The sequence below is a fragment of the Callospermophilus lateralis genome, chromosome 4 (genome assembly GCF_048772815.1).
Source record: "Callospermophilus lateralis isolate mCalLat2 chromosome 4, mCalLat2.hap1, whole genome shotgun sequence".
NCBI lineage: Eukaryota > Metazoa > Chordata > Mammalia > Rodentia > Sciuridae > Callospermophilus > Callospermophilus lateralis.
Window position 1 is genome coordinate 72,833,710 of NC_135308.1, and position 21,765 is coordinate 72,855,474.

The 21,765-nt window shown below is 38.2% G+C and overlaps 1 pseudogene; it reads right to left on the reverse strand.

Moving 5' to 3' along the window:
- The window catches only part of LOC143398304 (antigen WC1.1-like), a 67,420-nt pseudogene that overhangs the window by 13,916 nt on the left and 31,739 nt on the right, over positions 1-21,765 (reverse strand).

Here is a 21,765-nt window from a genome sequence, read left to right on the forward strand (position 1 = left end):
TGTTTAAAGCCAAGAATACTTGATGTTCAAACAGAGGTCTTCATTTGCTTTGTGAAGAGTGGAACAAAGCCACAAAGTCTCTGCAGCTCATACAGACATGTATTGATCCCAAGAGCAGGGTGTGCAGACAGAGGACACAATACTTACCTCCTTTCAGAAGAAATAAAATAGCTTCAATAAACAGCAAAAGGGAAGAGATGACATCATCTTGGTTTACAAGGCTACTGAGAATCTTGTAGTAAATAAAAACTGATCATTGATATGTCCGAATCCATCTTTACCATGATAATAATGCAAGACCACTGGAGACATAGTTATCTACTTACCTGTCTGAGAACACCTGGCACCACCTCCCTCTTCTGAGAAAAAATTCTTCTCCTTCATTCCAAAGGAAGAAGGAATTTCAGGAACAGGTAACTCTTCAACATCATCATAACCACTGCTTGTGGCAACTGCATGTTGTCCTCCAGGTTCTGAAAACAGGGAATAAGGAGGAAGCGGAAGATATTTGTTAGTCTTGGTGATGTCTTCAGTCTGCTCTAATGAAGAGATTCTATGAGATTCTCATAGCTGAGAAATATAGGTACCCTATTCCAAGGCTGTCCCAAAGGCATACATTTGATGTCCATATTCTTAGATCATGTAAATCATCTAAATATTTCAATGTATGAAATTCAAGAATATTTTATTAACATGTCATGCCAAAAACATCAATAAAACTTATGTTGTAAGTTTAATATACTCTTTTCAGGCATATAATAAAGGGTTGGAAAATATGTACATATCAGAGATTGAGGGTGATTTCATCAGGCCCAAGGAGAACCGAGGCTGTTCATATGGCCTCTGAGGCAATGGAGACACAGAGGAGAAGCCTGGTTTTCTCTCTCCCACAGATAGGCTATTCTACCAATTTGAATCCCAGGAGTCATGGGTTTCAACCTCCTCTAGTGCTTTGCTGTCCTTAAGATTTAATTTTAAAGAGCACTCCTGGACATGCCTCATCTTAGGAACTCTCCATTTTTACCACTTGGGGAAGGTCCATGGTGTCCTCCTTCCTTAGGTCATTTTTAGAGAAGCTCTTCCAATGATTGATAAGTACAGGCATCACACACACTCCTTGTGTTCTAGTGATTATGAAGGTCATTTTTTTGTCTTAGTATTCCATAAACCACAAAATATTCCATACATCCCTGTATTTCAGGTCAAATCCATATGTTCTCTTTCACCATAGAATTTGTGAGATGATCAAATTCAAATGTTCTTTTTAAAGTTATGGCCTTGGATTTTATAATATATTTGAGGTGTGTCTGTGACCATATGGAAGTATCTATGGAAACCTAGAGATTAGAATCTCATCTTTCCCTTTCTGTATGACAGAGTGGGTGGAGAGAAAAAGTAGTTGTGACCCTGAAGGAAGAGACCCTTCCCATCCTAATCATAGAAAGTTTTTCTCAGATGATAAACTCCTCCTCCCACCATCCAGGGGAAGACCTGTCTCTACTACCTGGGGCAGGTTCAGGATCTCCATTCTCCTCATTGTCCCCTGTGTAATAGGGTAGCTTAGTTGCTGATCCATCATCAGACATGGTTCCTAGTAGGGAGAAAACATCAGAGACAAACACAGGAGGAGGTCAATGTCATGGTTCAGAAAAAAAATTGAAGCTTCATACTTGTAGAGAGAGGTCTTAGAGCTCCTGTCCTAGAAGGTGCTGATAATTGTTATAGTGGTCCAGGAATATTCCTAAAATATCTTGTTCTAAATGGTTGGTCCTCAGGTTGGTGGTATTTGAAAAGGTAGAACCTTTAAGGTGTGAGAACTAGTGGGAGGAATGAAGTTGTTGGGTGAATCCTCTTGAAAAGGATTGTAGGATGCTAATCTCTTCTTCTTTCTCTTAATTTTCTGGTCACTGTGAGGTGAGGATCTTTGCTCCACCACATGCTCCCAGCATGATAGGCTGCCTTACACAGGCCAAAAGCAGTAAAATATCTGAAAATGGAAGCCAAATCAAACTTTCTTCTTTATAATTTGATTATCTCAGGAATTTTTATTTCAGTAATAGAAAGCTACCAAATATGCCATGTGAGGTTGGGTTAGTTATGTGATCTTTGCTTATTGAATATTCCCACACTGAGCAAACTCATGCTAACAAAGGAAGCTATGGAACACACCTGGGCTGTTCAGCAGGCTCTCCTTCTCTGGATTCATGGTGTAATCTATCTCCTGGTACAGGACCTCATCAACAGCATCTCCAAAAGTGTATAAGGCTATGGAAAAGCAGAATGAGTTCAGACATTGCTCCTGGAAGTCTTTCCATTACCAACAGACCATGGGATAGAACTAGATTTCTGTCCACACCTGGATCTTAAACCCAGTCTCCACTAGCACTGCCCACATACAAAATCATCCTATTTGAGGGCTCCCTTTTTTAACCCAGGATGAATTCATGCCTTTTAAGTCTCCAAGTCCATGGTAGAGAAGGTAGTTTTTCATATAGTGAGAACAAGACTTTAACAAAAATTGGCCCAATATTATTGTGCATACTTTCAGGTCACAGAATTCCCAAGTCCCACCTTGGTGCTGTGCTCTCCATCTGAGCAGCTGAGTTCCCAGGATGATGAGAACAAGAAAGAGGAGGGCTCCCAGGATCATGCAGAGGATCCCAGGTAAGGAGAAGATGCCAGGGACAGGAGCTGAGGCTGAACTGGTGCCTGAAGAAGAAAAAGAGTCATGAGTCTTTAGAGAGGACCATAAGCTCAGAAAAAAAACAATTACCTGGTCATCACTTGAGTCCTCAGGACCATGAAGTCCCTAGTTGAGACATCATATATCATAAATCTCAGGATATTACCACCCTAGATCCTGCTCTGTTCTGTGTCAACTATCTTTTGAGTCTGGTTTTAAGGGATTTCTATAAATTTAATGCAGGTGAGGCTTTGGAGGTCCCTGAGTGTTACAAATTAACACAAATGATGGCTTCTTCTAACACCGCATCATCAGGCCTACTGTAATATGACCACAGCTGTGTAGACTCCATAGTAAAGAACTCTGAAAATCTGCTTATCTCCTCCATTACCAGATTTAGAGCAAAATAATAATAATAAAAAAGCAAAAAAACACTTACTTCTCCTGGTGGGGCGAGTTGTTGTCCTTTCACCTGGGGAGAAGAAAAGGAAAATAGAATCATTTGCACTGTTTTAGTCTGGGAATATCTCTGGTTCCCACCCCCAACCATTGGCACATAGTTCTATCCCAGATGCCAGGAGATTGGGCACAGCCTTCCAGAGCCAGGGCTCAGGGCAGCTGGGCAGCCTGGGAAGCCCTTTGGATGCAAACACACACCTTCAACCCTAGGCACCCCTCCTGGTCCTGCTACTCACCAGAGCACCTCACACCAGCGTCCTCCTCATGCTTGCAGTCACTCTGTCCCCAGGGTGCTGCAGCACAGGCCCACAGGGAGGGCTCCCTGCCCCGGCACTGCACGTCATCCAGCCAGATGCTTCCATTTCCAGGGCCAAATGCAGCTTCTCCTGGGGCTTCCAGGGCAGAGCCACAGCCCAGCTGCTGACACACCACCTCAGCCTCTGCCAGGCTCCAGGAGTCATCACACACAGTGCCCCAGGCGCCTTCATGCCAAACCTCCACTCTCCCTGAGCACTCGCTGTCTCCTCCCCTGAGTCGGAGCTTCTCTTTGTCTGAAAAGGCAGCAGCACCTCCTCTTACTCCCTGGTGGGTGGAAAGGAGCCCCTGGAAACCATGAGGAAGGTGGGAGGGGATGAGGTACCTGTGCAGGGAGCAGTGGCTGGACAGCTCTTGGGTCTGTTTCCTGCAGGAGCAGACAGTGGGGGAAGCACTAGTAAGTGACAGCTGGGGAGATCCTGCCCCCAGACAAGTCTTTCTAAGGTCCTGGGCTCAGTTCAGGTGACAGGTGGAGATAAGGTGCTTCAGAATTATTCTATTAGACTGGGTTACTGAGACATTCATTCTCTATAGCATATTCCTATCAGCAGCTGAAATTATTTTTATCAATTTACCTGTTTTAAATGCCTAGTATGTGAAAAAAAATACAAACATGATAATGCACATGCTTATGTATGTACACGAAAACACACTCAGACACGTTACCCTGAAAGAAAACTCCTCTAGAAAGGAGCCTTGCCTCATTCCCTCTGTTCCTGCTAATAGGCAATGCCTGGCATGTTGAGTGCATCCCTTAAAAGTATGTATGGGTGACTTTCTACGAATGCTATGAACAGTGGCTTGATAAATATTTAATGATTATATATATAGATGAGCAAGATCCTCTGAAAAAGAGTTTTTTTAATTCTTTCAAATCCTAAAGGCAATAAAAGAAATGTAAATTAATATAATATTTTGGTAATAAATATTAGGCATTTAAAACATAAGTACTGAGTAATCCAGAAAATAAATTGTACTCAAAATCTCTCATATTGTTAATAAAAAATTACAAACATTGAAAGTATTCATTTAAATTAATTGAAACTATTATTTTAAATAAATTAAAATATTTGTACATAAATTATGCAAGCAGATATCAGAGAAAAGTTAGTAAGTAAACAATAGTTAGCTGGAAAGAGAAATATTTTCATGGAAAGATAATACACTGAGGAAAATTAATACATGAAAGGGCATAGAGGTAACATAGAACCAAGCAAAAAAAAGAATACATATAAATGCAAATTAACATGGACAAAACACACATGCCACTTGTCCTAAAACACCTTCGTGGATATACATTATCCCCATTATTCTGTCAACCTTCCACACTAAACTGAGAACATCTCTAGATGATGACAGAACCTGTTTTGGGTGGTTGCTCACTTCAGGATTGGGTGTGTATTTCTCAATATGTGGAGTCTTTTGTAAGAAAATACATCATTGGTATCTAATCTTATTATTTATTATCACTTCAGACTCTACAGGAAAAAAAATAAGGTGAAGAAAGGGAGAAAAAGGGAAAGAGAAAGCAATTGCTTTTGAAATGTTTACTATAATTTATTATCTCATCCTTTCTGGATTTTAGGCAGTTCCTAGCATAGGTTTATGGGTTTTATTCCTTTTTTGATTTTTGAGCTTCTGTATGTTCTTTGACTTTAGTTTAAAGGTCAAGTTATAAAAAAATCCCAGTGTATTCTATGAAGATATGAAATACTGTTTTAAAACAATTGTTCCTACAAAGTAATATGATATCTGTTTAAAAAAAATAGATATCCTGTGATCTTGCAACCATTGGCAGTCATCTTGTAGTAATAACCTACTAGTATGTAGTGTTACATGTGCAAGGATATTTATTAGAATATTGTTTTTAGAAGGGAAACATACAAAACAATTATAAATAAATAGCAAAAATGATTATGCAAGCTCTAATACTTATCACTTAAGAATGTAACATTATGGAGTTGTTTTACAAAAGAGTGAGCTCTACTTGTGGAACATCCTTAATATATTGTTAAGAAAGTCAATGTAACAATAGTAAGTATGATACAAGCCCAACATTGTAAAAGCAAATAAAAAGACACCATAAGATAAATGCTATAATCACTATATGAGTTTAGATACAATTCCATGAAAATGGAGAATTGGGAAAAGAGTAACTACCAGTTCATTCATTCTATTTACATCAGGGTAATATGAATAGACAAGTGACTATGCAATGTCACTGAAGTACCTTTTATATTTTAATATGTCTTCCTTGATTTCAATGAATAATTAGAGTTTTGGTAATTCAGTGTAATAGAAAACATATTATTTAATTCTACACCAAAAATAAACTAGAAGGAAGAATGTCAATCCCCTAGTGTCAAATATTTGCCAATCATGTGAAGAGAGCAAAAAATACAACACAGCATAAGAGAAGGTGGGGTGGACATCCCTTTATGTCTCCAGTGCTCTTTGCCCAGAGAGACAACATTACTCATTCCCTTGGTTTCCTCGCATGGTGAGGTTCTTTAGAGTTACTTAAACTTAGAGTGAACCCAAACCCAACCAGTAGTAGTCTGCACCCCTGAGTCACATCCTTGACCCTGAAGTGGCTCACAGTCTCCTCCCTCTTCCATGGGGAAGACCTTCAAAGTCTGAGAAAAACAATGTGTTCACCCTTCCCAGCATTTCTGCAAATTATGGTAATTACAAACTGCTGAGCCATGTTTTCAAGTTGTTTCTGCATTTGGGAGCCACAGAGAAATTTGCCAGTGTCACTTCTAAAGGCATCTCACCTGTGACACAGCAACACGTTAATCAACTTGGTTATCAAATGAGCATATTTCCAGGATTAGATAGACATTATGATATGGAAGAAAAGACCACTGAAGATTGTTAGAAGAGTTCAAGCAACAAGTGATCTTTCCTGAACTAAGATGAGGGTGGGAAGGAAAGACTAGAAGGAATTAGGACGTGGTTTCTGGTACAGGCATAGATCTTGGTTCTACATTGGAACTGGAGGGAGAGTGAAATGGAGATGTGAATGTAGACTGAGAATAAGTAACTGAGCAACAACAGTGGCATTAACTGGGGTGGGGAATAGAAAAGGGAGAAAAGGGTAAAGGCAGATTGAAGGAGTGAAATAAAATGCTCTACTTTGAAAACTAAATTTGAGTTGTCCATTTATATTCAAGTGAGGGTCCAGTAGCATTGAAATATATGAGAATGGATTTAAGGTCAGAGATCAGATATGGAGTTTATATTGGGAGCTGTCAGTGGAATAATATCATCTAAGGCCTGGACCCCAATGAGATTAGTGAAATAAAGAGTTAAGGAAGAATAGAGAGTCTAAAATTTAGATATTGAATGCAGAAGTTGCAAGAATAATAATCAGTAAATTAGAGTGACCATGAGGAGAAAACAAAAAAGAAGACTGACAGCTGAAAGTTTCTATTTTTCCAGTAAAGTTTGAGTGAAGATTATCATGTGTATGTATGATGTGGTTTAGATAGCAATGAGGGGGAGATCAGGGAATTTGTAAAATGTCATGTTAGAGAGAGGGCAAGAGCACATGTGAGAGAAGCACACTACAATATGGGGCCAGTGTGCAGGATCCATCAGAGATTGGATCACAAATTCAAAGAGATTAGCAGGGTAATTTCACATTATAATAAGATACAGTACTAGTCAGTGATTCATCAGTCCTTGCCTAGTCCAGTGCAGGCAGCTAAGAGTTAGGTAATTGACTCAACTATTCTTCTCATTGACAGATAAAGAAGAAACCAGGGAATTGAGTGAACTTGAAGGGGGAGGATTATAATGGGGCATCATGTTGTCTAATCAGGGTAAGAAGAACATGTGCAATCCTGAGGAGAGTGGAAGAATGATAAACTGATAAGGGAAAACATTTGCAATCTGCATGAGGATGAAATATCTGGAAAAGAAGCATAATGAATATGTGCCACATGGAGAAGAGGCCACAGTCAGAGAAGGAACAATGCAAACAAGATCTCAAGCTGAACAGTTAGTGATAGTCAATAGTGTGGCCATACAAGGAGATGGGATGTAAGTGTAGTGCTTCCAAGGGATAAAGTCAGTAATGGAGGCCAGTATGTTATCTCAGTTGTGTGCAAATATCCTGGCAGCACCAGGAACAGGAGACAGATGAGCCTAGTGAGCCTGGGATTGCAGCATTCCTGGATGAGGGGAAGCAACCAGGCTGAAGATTGATACCAGTTGAAGTAATAGCTGGTACCACTTCATGGAACAAATTTTAAGCATGTGAACATGGAGAAAAAATAATATAAATTGTTGAAAATGACAAAAGAAAGCGGGAACATTTTTATTCTAAGATTTGATCCAGAAATGTTCTTTTGAAAGGGAAGCAAAGAGCCTCCAGATAATAAAGATATCATTGTTTTCACAGGACAGACAATTTTTTTATCAGAACATTAAACTGAAGCACACATTATAGGTTTTAAGAAATTGGAAGACAATAGCCTCCAATTTTCAACAGGCCCCATAGAATGTTTCCTGGGAGAGGGATGAAGTGGTTCATTTGCAGTAGCATATGGATAAAGGCTCAGAGGAGGGAGTATCAACCAAGAACTCTGGGACTGTAAGAAGATGAATTCAATAAGAAAATAAAGGGGAGACAGGGCCCTCATCTCACAGCAATTCCCCATAATGTGGCAGAAGAGAAGATTAACAGACAGATTTTCAACAGAACTGGTATTGGGGCCATGGAGAGGAGTTGAACTCTTCTTATCCATCCAGATAATCAGGCATTCACTCTCCCCAGCTTCTTCCTACTCTGCTCATGATGGGATTTTATCACTACCTCAAGTCACCAGGCTTCTCACACCTCAATATTTACACTGACCAAAAGCTCTTATTACTGTCTTCATTTGACATCTACTTCCTTCAGTGGTCTCAACCTAAATGTGATTTCTCTTTTCCTCAAATTACCCATTTACACAGCACCTTCCGCTTCTTTATGACACTCCCATTTATGGTTGGTGTGTGTCATAATGCTAGAGGATAAACTCCATGAGGACAGGGGGAATATTTTCTTCTTGTCTCTCCTCCTCATGACTCGAATTAAGTTGCTAGATGCAATTCACTCAATTACTTATTACCAAAAATCTGAACTGAGAGTTTATCTGACTGATGTAGATGGCTGATGTCCATAAAAGACCATGGGCTCAAAGATAACTGACTAGTACTGGATACCCCAAGTTGTCCCTCACTCACTTGAGAATATGGGGTGAATGAAGTGCTTACTCCTAACCTTAGTTTCCACATCTGGATTAAATGATCACCATAATACATATGAGAGTTTGCTGAGAGTTTTAACCTTCATTACATGTAAAAAAAAAACTTAACACTATGACAGGACATAGCAAGTGATTTATATAATTGAGGTAAAATTCCTCACTCCACTAAGGAAATAGAGAATAATTATTATAGCCTAAGACTGTACTAGCCATTTGTTACACAGTATTTTACCTTTAGAGGGTAAGTTCATGCTTAATTTAATATGCATGGCATTTTCCACATAAATGGCTGTCAGAACAGGTTTACTGAATTCTGTCATTGAAACAAGATTGTAAATTGAGGCTAAAATAATCTCTATTCAAATTTGTATCTCAGAAACTTATTTGAACTTATTCTATTGGCTTGAAAGTATGAAAAAAACTTACAGAGTGAGGACACAGGAATAGGGAGTAAGTCACCTGAACACATGATATAAGCTTCCTCCTTTGCAGAGCAAGATCTCTGTTTCCAGGGGTCAGAAGGACACTGCCAGAGAGAGGTGTCCATTTTCCTACACTGGATTCCATCCACCCAACGTGGTCTAGAACCTTCCCTTAGAGGAACAGAAGAGTTGAGAGTCCCAGTGTCCCCACAGCCAAGCTGTCTGCAGATCACGGACAAGGTCACAGCTTCCATGGGGCTGTGGCAGACACTGCCCCAGGTGTTGTTGTAGAAAACCTCCAGCCACCCAGCACACTTCTGGTCCTTGCTCACCAACCTGAGGGTCAGGAACTCTGAAACCAAAAGGAGAAAAATAGGACACAGTAAGAATTTAATATTTAGTGCTGTTTTACTTTACCCCTATATAGTGAGTGCTCATTGCTAACTTTGCTGATGAAATGCCCACCAGTTGGAAAGACAAAACATATATCCCTTGACCTGTTTTCATAACTTGTATGTATCTTTGTAATTCTATGAAAATGATATAGTGGAAAATGAACAGGCAGGAACACTGAAGTGGGGTTCCTGAGGGGAGGAAGGAAAAGCTACCTGACTAAATATCTGACAGACCCTGGGAAAAGGGGTATGGACAATGAAGTAGCAGAAGAGTGAAGTCCCAGATATGTCAGTTCCTGACCCTGGAGCTTGTGAATAGGTTACCTTTTGAGGCAAAGGGAATTTGCAAACAAGATCAAGATGAGGAATTTTTAATGGTGAGATTATTTTAGATTATCTGGGATTAATTATGTCAGTTCAATCTAACATCTTTTATCTGTATACTTACAAGCAGACAATGGTTTCTGACTCTGATCATAGAAAGATGTGAAGATTAAAAAATGATCAGAAGTATGCAAGGTAGTTGACTTGAATAGTGAAGGTAATTTTTATATATTAGAAAGGCAAGGAAATGAGTCTTTGAAGAGCCTCCGCTGACTGCAGCTCACTGACACCTCGTTTATAGCTCAGGTGGACTGGGGTCACACTTGAACTCATGTTGTTTTAAGCCACTAACTCTGAGGTAATTTATTATGGCAACAATAGGAAAATAATACAGTGGGTCTCAGGATGTTGCACACACAGTAACTGAAGCATGAGGTGTGCAGTCAAATGAACACTGAAGAGAATGATTGTCAGGAGGCAGGGATGAGAAGGAAGGAGCAGAAACTCAGCTGCTGCACCAGGAAATGGAAGCACTTTATCTTTTCTGCTAGAGGGACAGGGAGTGTGGGATGAGCCTCCTCCCCCTCCTCCCTGCCTCCAATTTCCCCTCCTTCTCCATAAGGCTCAGAAATCATCCTGAACATGCTCCTCATTTCTTCTACCTGTACCCAGTGTGCCCCACAGACCTGAGCAGATGACCCCAGCATCCTCCTTGTGCCTGCAGTTGTGTTGTCCCCAGCCCTGGGAAGGGCACTGCCACACGTGGGCCTCCTCTCCTGTGCAGTTCAGCTCATCCAGCCAGATGGGCCCTGATCCCTCTCCAAAGTGAGCAGAGACGGTGGCCTCCAGGGCCACTCCACAGCCCAGCTGTCTGCACACCACGTGGGCATCACTCAGGTCCCAGCTGTCATCACAGATGGAGCCCCAGGAGCCCTGCTGCAGGATCTCCACTCTCCCTGCGCAGTGACTGCCCCTGTCCACCAGGCGGAGCTGTCTGCTGTCTGAGGAGAGACAGGGTCATGTCAGTGGGCATTCACACAGGGAATGGGAAGGCTCTGGTGCTGGGATCCTTGCTCACCTGAACAGTTGGTGATGTGCCTCTCTGAGGCTGCAGAGCCTGCTAGGTCAGACCAGGAGTCATTGCACTGGGGCAGCAACTCAGTCTGGTTACCTACAGAAGGGAGTAGAGAGGATGAAACTGAATTAAGATACATAATAATCTAGTGATGGCATCTGAAAGCTGTAGGACAAATCTATCTTCAGAACTGTTCTCATAATGGAGATTTCTGCTTCTGACTCTGACACTTTTGGGCTTTATGTCAAGCACTCAGAGTGACTTTAGAAAGGTGACAATATGTTAATGCTTCTTGAGGACATTGCACAGCTCCCAGGATAGCTAGACGTTAGCAGTCAAGTGAAAAGAAAAGTAAAATGTGGGATTAGCTATTTTTTCCCTGGAGGTACTTGCCTATTCTAAGTTAGAAGGTAAAACTAAAAATCTCAGTATATTTGCCAAATTGCCTTGGCCATACACAAATATAATTTAGCTTGGATCAAAGAGGAGAAATCATGTTAAACAACCAGGAAATTTGTATCATATTTTGTTAAAGAAAAAGGATTTTTGTCACAGGGATGGTGCCCAGTTTCTCAAAATTTCACTTGTTTTTGTATAATGTGATCTACCTTAAATACAGTACATGGAAGGTGCAAAATAAAATCCTTTCTGAAGGTTTTGTATAGTTTCTCAAAAAGCATATTGATCCAAAACACCACATGAAATAGAGTTTAGTAGACAACAAACAGGAACAATGAAAAAAATGGAAAAGATTTTTAGATATTAATATTGGTGTTTCCTTATAGGTGATCTAAATAATCATGTTTAATTAGTCTATTAAATGGAATTATGTGTATCTTGGCAGAGAAATGATCACCAAAATATAGTAAAAATTTGCAAGTTAAAAAATCAAGAGTTAAAAATAAGAACTGAAAGGTGAGTCAAAAACATTAGATCATCACAGAATAGAAATTGAAAAGTAGGGGCTGGGGATGTGGCTCAAGTGGTAGCGCGCTCGCCTGGCATGTGTGCGGCCCGGGTTCGATCCTCAGCACCACATACAAACAAAGATGTTGTGTCCTCCAATAACTAAAAAATAAATATTAAGATTCTCTCTCTCTCTCTTAAAAAAAAGAAATTGAAAAGTACAAAAACACAGAAAAATACACAGAGTAAAGCACAGAAAAATAAGGATAGAAACTACAAACAAGGACTTGTGAGACATGGTGAGAGAACCTAACATTCCTATGTAATCTATAAGTTTTAGATATTTAAGGCCACTATAATAGTGCTAAAAGTACAACTTAGAGAATACACAATTTCAGATATTCAATATACATATAGCTTTAAAGCATTTTCACAAAATTTTTGATGTTCTATCTATTGACCTCTGGAGTCCATTTCTCCTTCCCTTGAATCTGGGCTGACCATGGTGAGGTGTCTATAAGCAATAGAATGTGGTGAAGCCAAAAATAGCTTGACATAGAAACCTAGCTTAGAAAGTCATACCTCATTCTCTTTAGGATGTTTGCTTTATGGCATGTCTATTGTATAGAGGCTATCATGTGGGAGAGACCTTTTGCAGGAGGTTCTGTCAACAGCCCCTTATTGAACTTCAAGCTACCATCCATGTGAATAAACTATCCTGGATTCCCAGCTTGGTTAAGTCTTCAAGTGATCTCAGTTCCCTATGACATTCAAGGGTAACATTATGACAGATCCCAAGAGGCAACAGCCAAGAGGCATTCCCAAATTCATGAGTCAGGTAATGATGAGAAAAAAAATGAAATATATTTTTCATTTGTGTTGCTCTTCCTTTCTCTTTCTTTCTCGCTTTCATTTTTTCAAATACCTAACTTACAGAATAAGCATAGAATTTTTAAGGCTGCTAGAAACAAATGTCATATTACAATTTGCATCTCAGCTTATATCTCAAACCAGACCCCCAAATCTAGGATGTCTTAGAATAATATACATCAAGCTTTCACAGAAAAAATATGTCAGCCAAGAATACAATACCCAACAAAATTAAGCTTCGTATTTGAAGATGAAATCAAAACCTTCCATGATAAACAAAATTTTTTAAAAAGTCACAACTAAAAAGCCTGCACTACAGGACATTCTCAGAAAAATATTCCAGGAATAAAAAAAATGAAAAATAAAAGTGAAAATAAGCAAAGGAAGAAGGGGATAAACTAAATCAAATTAAAATCTAGAAATAAAACAATATGACAGGGAATACAAATCATATCTCAATAATATATTTGAACATAAATAGGAAAAACAAATCAATCAAAATACATAGACTGGCATATTGGATTAAAATAACACAACCCATCAATATGCCTTCTCCAAGAGACTCACCACTCAGGCAAAGAAATTCACAAACCAAAGGTGAAAAGATGGGAAAAATTATATCACTCATATGGATCATGTGAACAAGCAGGGATTTCTGTCCTCATATCAGGTAAAGTGAACTTCAAGTCAAACCCAATCAGAAGGCTCAAAGAAAGACATTTCATACTGCTTAAGGGAATGATACATATGCAAGACATTGCAGTTGTAAATATTTATGCCTCAAAAAAGGCAGAATCTATGCACATGAAACAAATTATTCTCAACTTCAAAAAAGAAATAGATCACAATAGAATAATACTGAGTTAATTTAACATTACTCTATCACCACTGGATAGATCTTCCAAAGAAAACCTAAAGAAACCATAGAACTAAATAATGTAATCAATAATTTAGACTTTAAAGGCAGATATAGAGTATTTCATCCATCAATGACTGGAGACACTTTTTTCTTAGCATCACATTAATAATTCTCTAAAATAGACCATATTTCATGCCATAAAGCAACTCTTAGAAAATACAAAAAATTAGAGATAATTCCTTGCATTCTATCCAGTCATAATGGAATGAAATTAGAAATCAATGATATAATTTTAAAAAGAGAATTTACTTTAACATCAGAAGATTAAATAATGCACTACTGAATGACCAATTGATAGCAGAAGAAATCAAGGATGAAACAAAAAAATAATGTCACAGCATATCAAAATCTCTGGGACACTATGAAGGCAGAAATTTTGTTGCATTGAACTTATTCACTAAAAGAATATAAAGTAAAAAAAAAAAAGTAACCTAACATTAAATCTGAAAGCCTAGAAAAAGAAGTATAAATCAACACCAAATTCAGTAGAAGACGGTAAAATATAAAAATTAGAGCTGAAATCAATAAAATGGAAACAAAATAAATAATTCAAAAATTCACAAAAATGAAAAGTTGGTTCTTTGCAAAAATCAACATAATGATAAACCTATAGCAACTAAGACAAAGAGAGAGAAAACAAAAATTACTAAAATTTGTGTTGAAAAAGAAATATCACTGAAATACAATGATAATCAGAAAGCATTTGGAAAATTTATACTCAAAAAAATAGAAAATCTTGAAGACACTCAAAAATTCCTAGAGACATATGACCTATACAAACTGAATCAGGAGGACATACACAAATTTGAAAGATGAATTTCAAGCATTGAAATAGAAGTCACCATGAATAGCCCCAAAATCAAGAAAAGCCCAGGACCAGATAGATTCTCAGTCATGTTCTACAAGACCTTGAAAGAAAATGAATATCAGTTAAGAATGCAGTCAACACCAATAGTCCTCCAATTATTCCATGAAATAGAAAAGAAGGGAATCCTTCCAAACTCTTTCTATAAAGCTACTATCACACTGATACCAAAAACAGATAAAGACACATTAAGAAAAGAAAACTTCAGACCAATATCTCTGATGAACATGGATACAGAAATTCTCATTTAAAGTCTGGCAAATAGGGATGGGGAAGATGGCGGCAAATAGAGTGCATCACCCCCGTGTACCTCGTCACTGCGCAGGTAAATAACGAGTTAGAATGGCCAAAAGTTATCTGGTTAGGAATTTCCAGCAAAATTGGGGTGCACCGAAACCTAGAGGAAGAATCTCCATTGCCTGAGGATCGGTTACTGGGGCTCAACCACGAGTGAAGCGTGCACCCGGAGATTCAAGCTGTTTGTTTGGCGGCCTGCTCCGCTGCTAGAAATTGTGGAGTGCTGGGAAACAGCGGGCCAGCAACTCAGAGGAACGGTGCTGCAGATTCTGTGGATTCCTGCCAGCTGTGCTCTCACTGTGCTCCGGGCTGAGTTCTGGGCTTGAGAAGGGGGAAGGAAGTGGTCCAGTTCTGTCCTCCACACCGGACAGCCCACCGGGGAAGCCAGCGGCCACCATCTTGGAGAGCTGATGTCACCATCGCCAGTTTTCGACAGATTGCAGCAGCGATAGAACAGGTGTGTGTCATTTAGACCATCTCCCATACAGCGGGGAAATTGCATAAAATCTCTCCCCAGCTTTCCAGGGGCATGATTAACAGAGTGAGCGTGAATAGAAGCGTGGGGAAAGGTAAAGGCACCTGACATCCAACTCCCCCCTCCCACCAGCGGCGAAAACAAAACCTGTCTCACCAGCTCTCAGAGGAGGGGCTAGTGGAGGGAATAAAAACAATAGAGGCCGGTTCCCAATAGCCACACTCCACTTCCAGGAACCTGCAGGCCCAGAGTGTAGCTTTAATTGCCGAGAGGAATCATACTGGGAAAGACCTGGCTGACAGGAGGAGCCAGGGGACTAGAAACCAGGAATAAACCTAAGCTAACAGATTTTGAGAGACACCAGGGCAGGGAGGAGGGAGCGGCCTCACACGGATTGTTTCCTACAGCCGGAGGGCAAAATCTTGGCCCAGAAGGCACAGCACCACCTACTGGAAGCGAAGAAAATAGTAGCCTAACAGTGACTTTTTTCTTTCTTTTTTTAATTTTAAAATTTTTTAAATTTTTTAATTTCAAGTTTTTCTTTTTTTAAATTATATTATTTTTTAATTGTAATTTTTATTTTACTGCATTTTTTTATTTTTTATCATTTCTTTTTCTTTACTCTTCTTTTCTTTTTCTTTCCTCTCTCCCTCTCTCTTTCTTGGTTTGCTTCCTTACCTTTTTCCCATCTTTCCTCTTAAGCATGACCAACCAGATTACATACAACTTACTAAATGCAAATAGATGAATACTACGAATCGGTCTATAGTCCGCCTAAGCCCTTAACTACCCCCAAGTACTCCGGTCTATTCTCTTGTTAATATCCGCCTGCATTTGAGCAACCCCCCAAAGAAGCTAACATATACTAACCTCCATACCATCAAATCGCCCAACCTCAACATAAAATCCTAAGTTCAAACCTCAATTCTCTATATGCCATCAAAATCTGTAGGCCTTTAATGAAACTAATGAATTTACCTTAAATCACAATTGAATCCAACATCTCTAAACATTGTCTCCCAACACAAAGGAGAGATATTGGAACTATAAAAACCAAAACAAATTTAAAGAAGAAAACAGAAACACAGCAGTCAAACAGAGTTGGAAAGTAACGTGAGCACTATGAAAAAACAAGGGGAAAAAAAAGATTACAAACAATGCAGGACAACTTAAATTCACAGGAGAACCTAGAGGCATTAGAAAAATGGACAGAGAAAGAACTCAAGGCATACCTAACACAGATGGAACGGAATCTTAGAGAAGACTTTAGTCAGCAAGTCCAAACAATGAAAGTATACTTTGAAAACGAATTACATAAGCAAATTCAAATGGCAAAGAATGAGCTCTACCAGGAGATAGAGATTTTTTTAAAAAATCAAACAATAATCATAGAAATTCAGGAAACCATAAACCAAATTAGAAACTCAAAGGAGAATATTACAAATCGGCTAGATCAAATAGAAGTCAGATCATCAGATAATGAAGACAAAGTTTATCAACTTCAAAAGAATATAGTCAACACAGAAAGGATCCTAAGAAATCATGAGCAATCCTTCCAAGAGATATGGGATGTCATAAAAAAAAAAAAAACTTGAGAGTCATTGGGATAGAAGAAGGTGTAGAGATTCAAACCAAAGAAATGAACAATCTATTGAATGAAATAATCTTAGAAAACTTCCCAGACATGAAAGATGGAATGGATTGCCAAATCCTGGAAGCCTACAGGACCCCAAACATACAAAACCATAATAGACGAGCTCCAAGACACATAATTATGAAGATATCCAACATACAGAACAAGGAGAGAATATTAAAAGCTACAAGAGAAAGGAGGCAGATTACATTCAGGGGTAAACCAATTAGGTTAACAGCTGATTTTTCATCACAGACATTGAAAGCAAGAAGATCCTGGAACAACGCATTTCAAACACTGAAAAATAATGGATTCCAACCAAGAATACTGTATTCAGCAAAATTAAGCTTCATATATGACAATGAAATTAAAATATTTCATGATAAACAAAAGCTAAAAGAATTCACAGCCAGAAAACCAGCACTGCAAGGCATTTTGAGCAAAACACTAAAAGAAGAGGAATGAAAAACAGCACCCAAAACTAACAGTGGGAGGTAACTCAGGAAAGGGAAGAAAACAAAAATAACCAAAAAGGAAAAACTAGCCAAATTAAAATAAATAAATAAATAAGCATGACTGGAAGTACAAACCACATATCAGTAGTAACCTTAAACATTAATGGCTTAAATTCACCAATCAAGAGACATAGGCTAGTAACCTGGATTAAAAAAACAAATCCAACAATATGCTGCCTTCAGGAGACTCATATGATAGGAAAAGACATACAGAGGCTGAAGGTGAAAGTTTGGGAAAAATCATACCACTCACATGGTCCTCGGAAGCAAGCAGGAGTGGCCATACTCATATCAAATAAAATCAACTTCAAACCTAATTTAATCAAAAGGGATAAAGAAGGACACTATATACTGTTAAAAGGAACCATTCACCATCAAGACATAACAATTATCAATATGTATGCACCAAACAATGGTGCTGCAACGTTCATAAAACAAACTCTCCTCAAGTTCAAGAGTCAAATAGACCACAACACAATAATTATGGGCGACTTCAACACACCACTCTCTTCATTGGAGAGATCCTCCAGACAAAAGCTGAATAAAGAAACTATAGAACTCAATAACACAATCAATAACCTAGACTTAACCAACATATATAGAATATATCAACCACCATCAAGTGGATACACATTCTTCTCAGAAGCACATGAATCCTTCTCAAAGATAGACCATATATTATGGCATAGGGAAACTGTTAGTAAAAATAAAGGTGTGGAGATAATACCATGCATCTTATCTGATCATAATGGAATGAAACTAGAAATCAATGGTAAAAGAAGGAAGGAAAAATCCTGCATCACCTGGAAAATGAACAATATGTTACTAAATGATCAATGGGTTACAGAAGACATAAAGGAGGAAATCAAAAAATTCTTAGAGATAAATGAAAATACAGACACAACATATCAGAATCTATGTAACACAATGAAAGCAGTTTTAAGAGGAAAATTCATTGCCTGGAGTTCATTCCTCAAAAAAAGAAAAAAAAACAACAACAAATAAATGAACTCACACTTCATCTCAAAACCCTAGAAGAGGAAGAGCAAAACAACAGCAAAGGTAGTAGAAGGCAACAAATAATTAAAATCAGAGTGGAAATCAACGATATCGAAACAAACAAACAAAAAAAACCGATTGAAAAAATGGATAAAAATAAAAGTCAGTTCTTTGAAAAAATAAATAAGATTAGCCATGCTAATGAGGAGAAGAAGAGAGAGAACTCAAATTACTAACATACTGGATGAAAAAGGCAATATCACAACGGACACTACAGAAATACAGAAGATAATTAGAAAGTATTTTGAAACCCTATATTCCAATAAAATAGAAGATAGTGAAGACATCAATAAATTTCTTAAGTTATATGATTTGCCCACATTGAGTCAGGAATATGCACACAATTTAAACAGACCAATAACTAAGGAGGAAACAGAAGAAGCCATCAAAAGACTACCAACCAAGAAAAGCCCTGGACCGAATGGATATACAGCATTGTTTTACAAAACCTTCAAAGAAGAATTAATACCAATACTTTTCAAGTTATTTCAAGAAATAGAAAAAGAAGGAGCTCTTCCAAATTCATTCTATGAGGCCAACATCACCCTGATCCTGAAACTAGACAAAGACACTTCAAAGAAAGAAAACTACAGACCAATATCTCTAATGAACTTAGATGCAAAAATCCTCAATAAAATCCTGGTGAATTGAATACAAAATTGTGCACCATGATCAAGTAGGATTCATCCCTAGGATGCAAGGCTGGTTCAATATACGGAAATCAATAAATGTTATTCACCACATCAATAGACTTAAAGATAAGAACCATATGATCATCTCGATAGTTGCAGAAAAAGCATTCGACAAAGTACAGCATCCCTTTATGTTCAAAACACTAGAAAAACTAGGGATAACAGGAACTTACCTCAACATTGTAGAAGCTATATATGCTAAGCCTCAGGCTAGCATCATCCTGAATGGAGAAAAACTGAAGGCATTCCCTCTAAAAACTGGAACAAGACAGGGTTGCACTCTCTCACCACTTCTATTCAATTTAGTTCTCGAAATACTAGCCAGAGGAATTAGACAGACAAAAGAAATTAAAGGCATAAAAATAGGAAAAGAAGAGCTTAAATTATCACTCTTTGCAGATGATATGACACTATATTTAACAGATGCAAAAGGGTCTACAAAGAAACTACTAGAGCTAATAAATGAATTCATCAAAGTGGCAAGATATAAAATCAACACACATAAGTCAAAGGCATTCCTGTATATCAGTGACAAATCTTCTGAAATGTAAATAAGGACAACCACCCCATTCACAATATCCTCAAAAAAAAAAAATAATAAAATACTTGGGAATCAACCTAACAAAAGAGGGGAAAGATTTATATAATGAAAACTACAGAATCCTAAAGAGAGAAATAGAAGAAGACCTTAGAAGATGGAAAAATATACCCTGTTCATGGATAGGAAGAACTAACATCATCAAAATGGCGATATTACCCAAAGTTCTCTATAGGTTTAATGCAATGCCAATCAAAATCCCAATGACATTTCTTGTAGAAATAGATAAAGCAATCATGAAATTCATATGGAAAAACAAAAGACCCAGAATAGCAAAAACAATTCTAAGCAGGAAGTGTGAATCAGGTGGTATAGCGATACCAGATTTCAAACTATATTACAGAGCAATAGTAACAAAAACAGCATGGTACTGGTACCAAAACAGGCGGGTGGACCAATGGTACAGAATAGAGGACACAGAGACCAATCCACAAAACTACAACTTTATTATATTTGATAAAGGGGCTAAAAGCATGCAATGGAGGAAGAATAGCATCTTCAACAAATGGTGCTGGGAAAACTGGAAATCCATATGCAACAAAATGAAATTGAATCCCTTTCTCTCGCCATGCACAAAAGTTAACTCAAGATGGATCAAAGAGCTTGATATCAAATTAGAGACACTGCATCTGATAGAAGAAAAAGTTGGCTCTGATCTACATATTGTGGGGTCGGGCTCCAAATTCCTTAATAGGACGCCCATAGCACAAGAGTTAATAACTAGAATCAACAAATGGGACTTACTCAAACTAAAAAGTTTTTTCTCAGCAAGAGAAACAATAAGAGAGGTAAATAGGGAGCCTACATCCTGGGAACAAATTTTTACTCCTCACAGTTCAGATAGAGCCCTAATATCCAGAGTATACAAAGAACTCAAAAAGTTAAACAATAAGATAACAAATAACCCAATCAATAAATAGGCCAAGGACCTGAACAGACACTTCTCAGAGGAGGACATACAATCAATCAACAAGTACATGAAAAAATGCTCACCATCTCTAGCAGTCAGAGAAATGCAAATCAAAACCACTCTAAGATACTATCTCACTCCAGTAAGATTCTCAGCCATTATGAAGTCAAACAACAACAAGTGCTGGCGAGGATGTGGGGAAAGGGGTACCCTTGTACATTGCTCTTGGGACTGCAAATTGGTGTGACCAATTTGGAAAGCAGTATGGAGATTCCTGGGAAAGGTGAAAATGGAACCACCATTTGACCCAGCTATTGCCCTTCTCGGACTATTCCCTGAAGACCTTAAAAGAGCATACTACAGGGATACTGCCACATCGATGTTCATAGCAGCACAATTCACAAGAGCTAGACTGGGGAACCAACCCAGATGCCCTTCAATAAATGAATGGATAAAAAAATGTGGCATTTATACACAATCGAGTATTACACAGCACTAAAAAATGACAAAATCATGGAATTTGCAGGGAAATGGATGGCATTAGAGCAGATTATGCTAAGTGAAGCTAGACAATCCCTAAAAATCAAATGCCAAATGTCTTCTTTGATATAATGAGAGCAACTAAGAACAGAGCAGGGAGGAAGAGCAAGAGGAAAAGATTAACATTAAACAGAGACATAAGTTGGGAGGGAAAGGGAGAGAAAAGGGAAATTGCATGGAAATGGAAGGAGACTCTCATTGTTATACAAAATTACACATAAGAGGTTGTGAGGGGAAAGGAAAAAAAACAAGGGAGAGAATTAAATTACAGCAGATGGGATAGAGAGAGAAGATGGGAGGGGAGGGCAGGGGGGATAGTAGAGGATAGAAAAGGTAGCAGAATACAACAGTTACTAATATGGCATTATGTAAAAATGTGGATGTGTAACCGATGTGATTCTGCAATCTGTATACAGGATAAAAATTGGAGTTCATAACCCACTTGAATCTAAAGTATGAAATATGATATGTCAAGAGCTATGTAATGTTTTGAACAACCAATAAAAAAAAAATTAAAAAAATAAAGTATGGCAAATCTCATACAAAAATATTTAA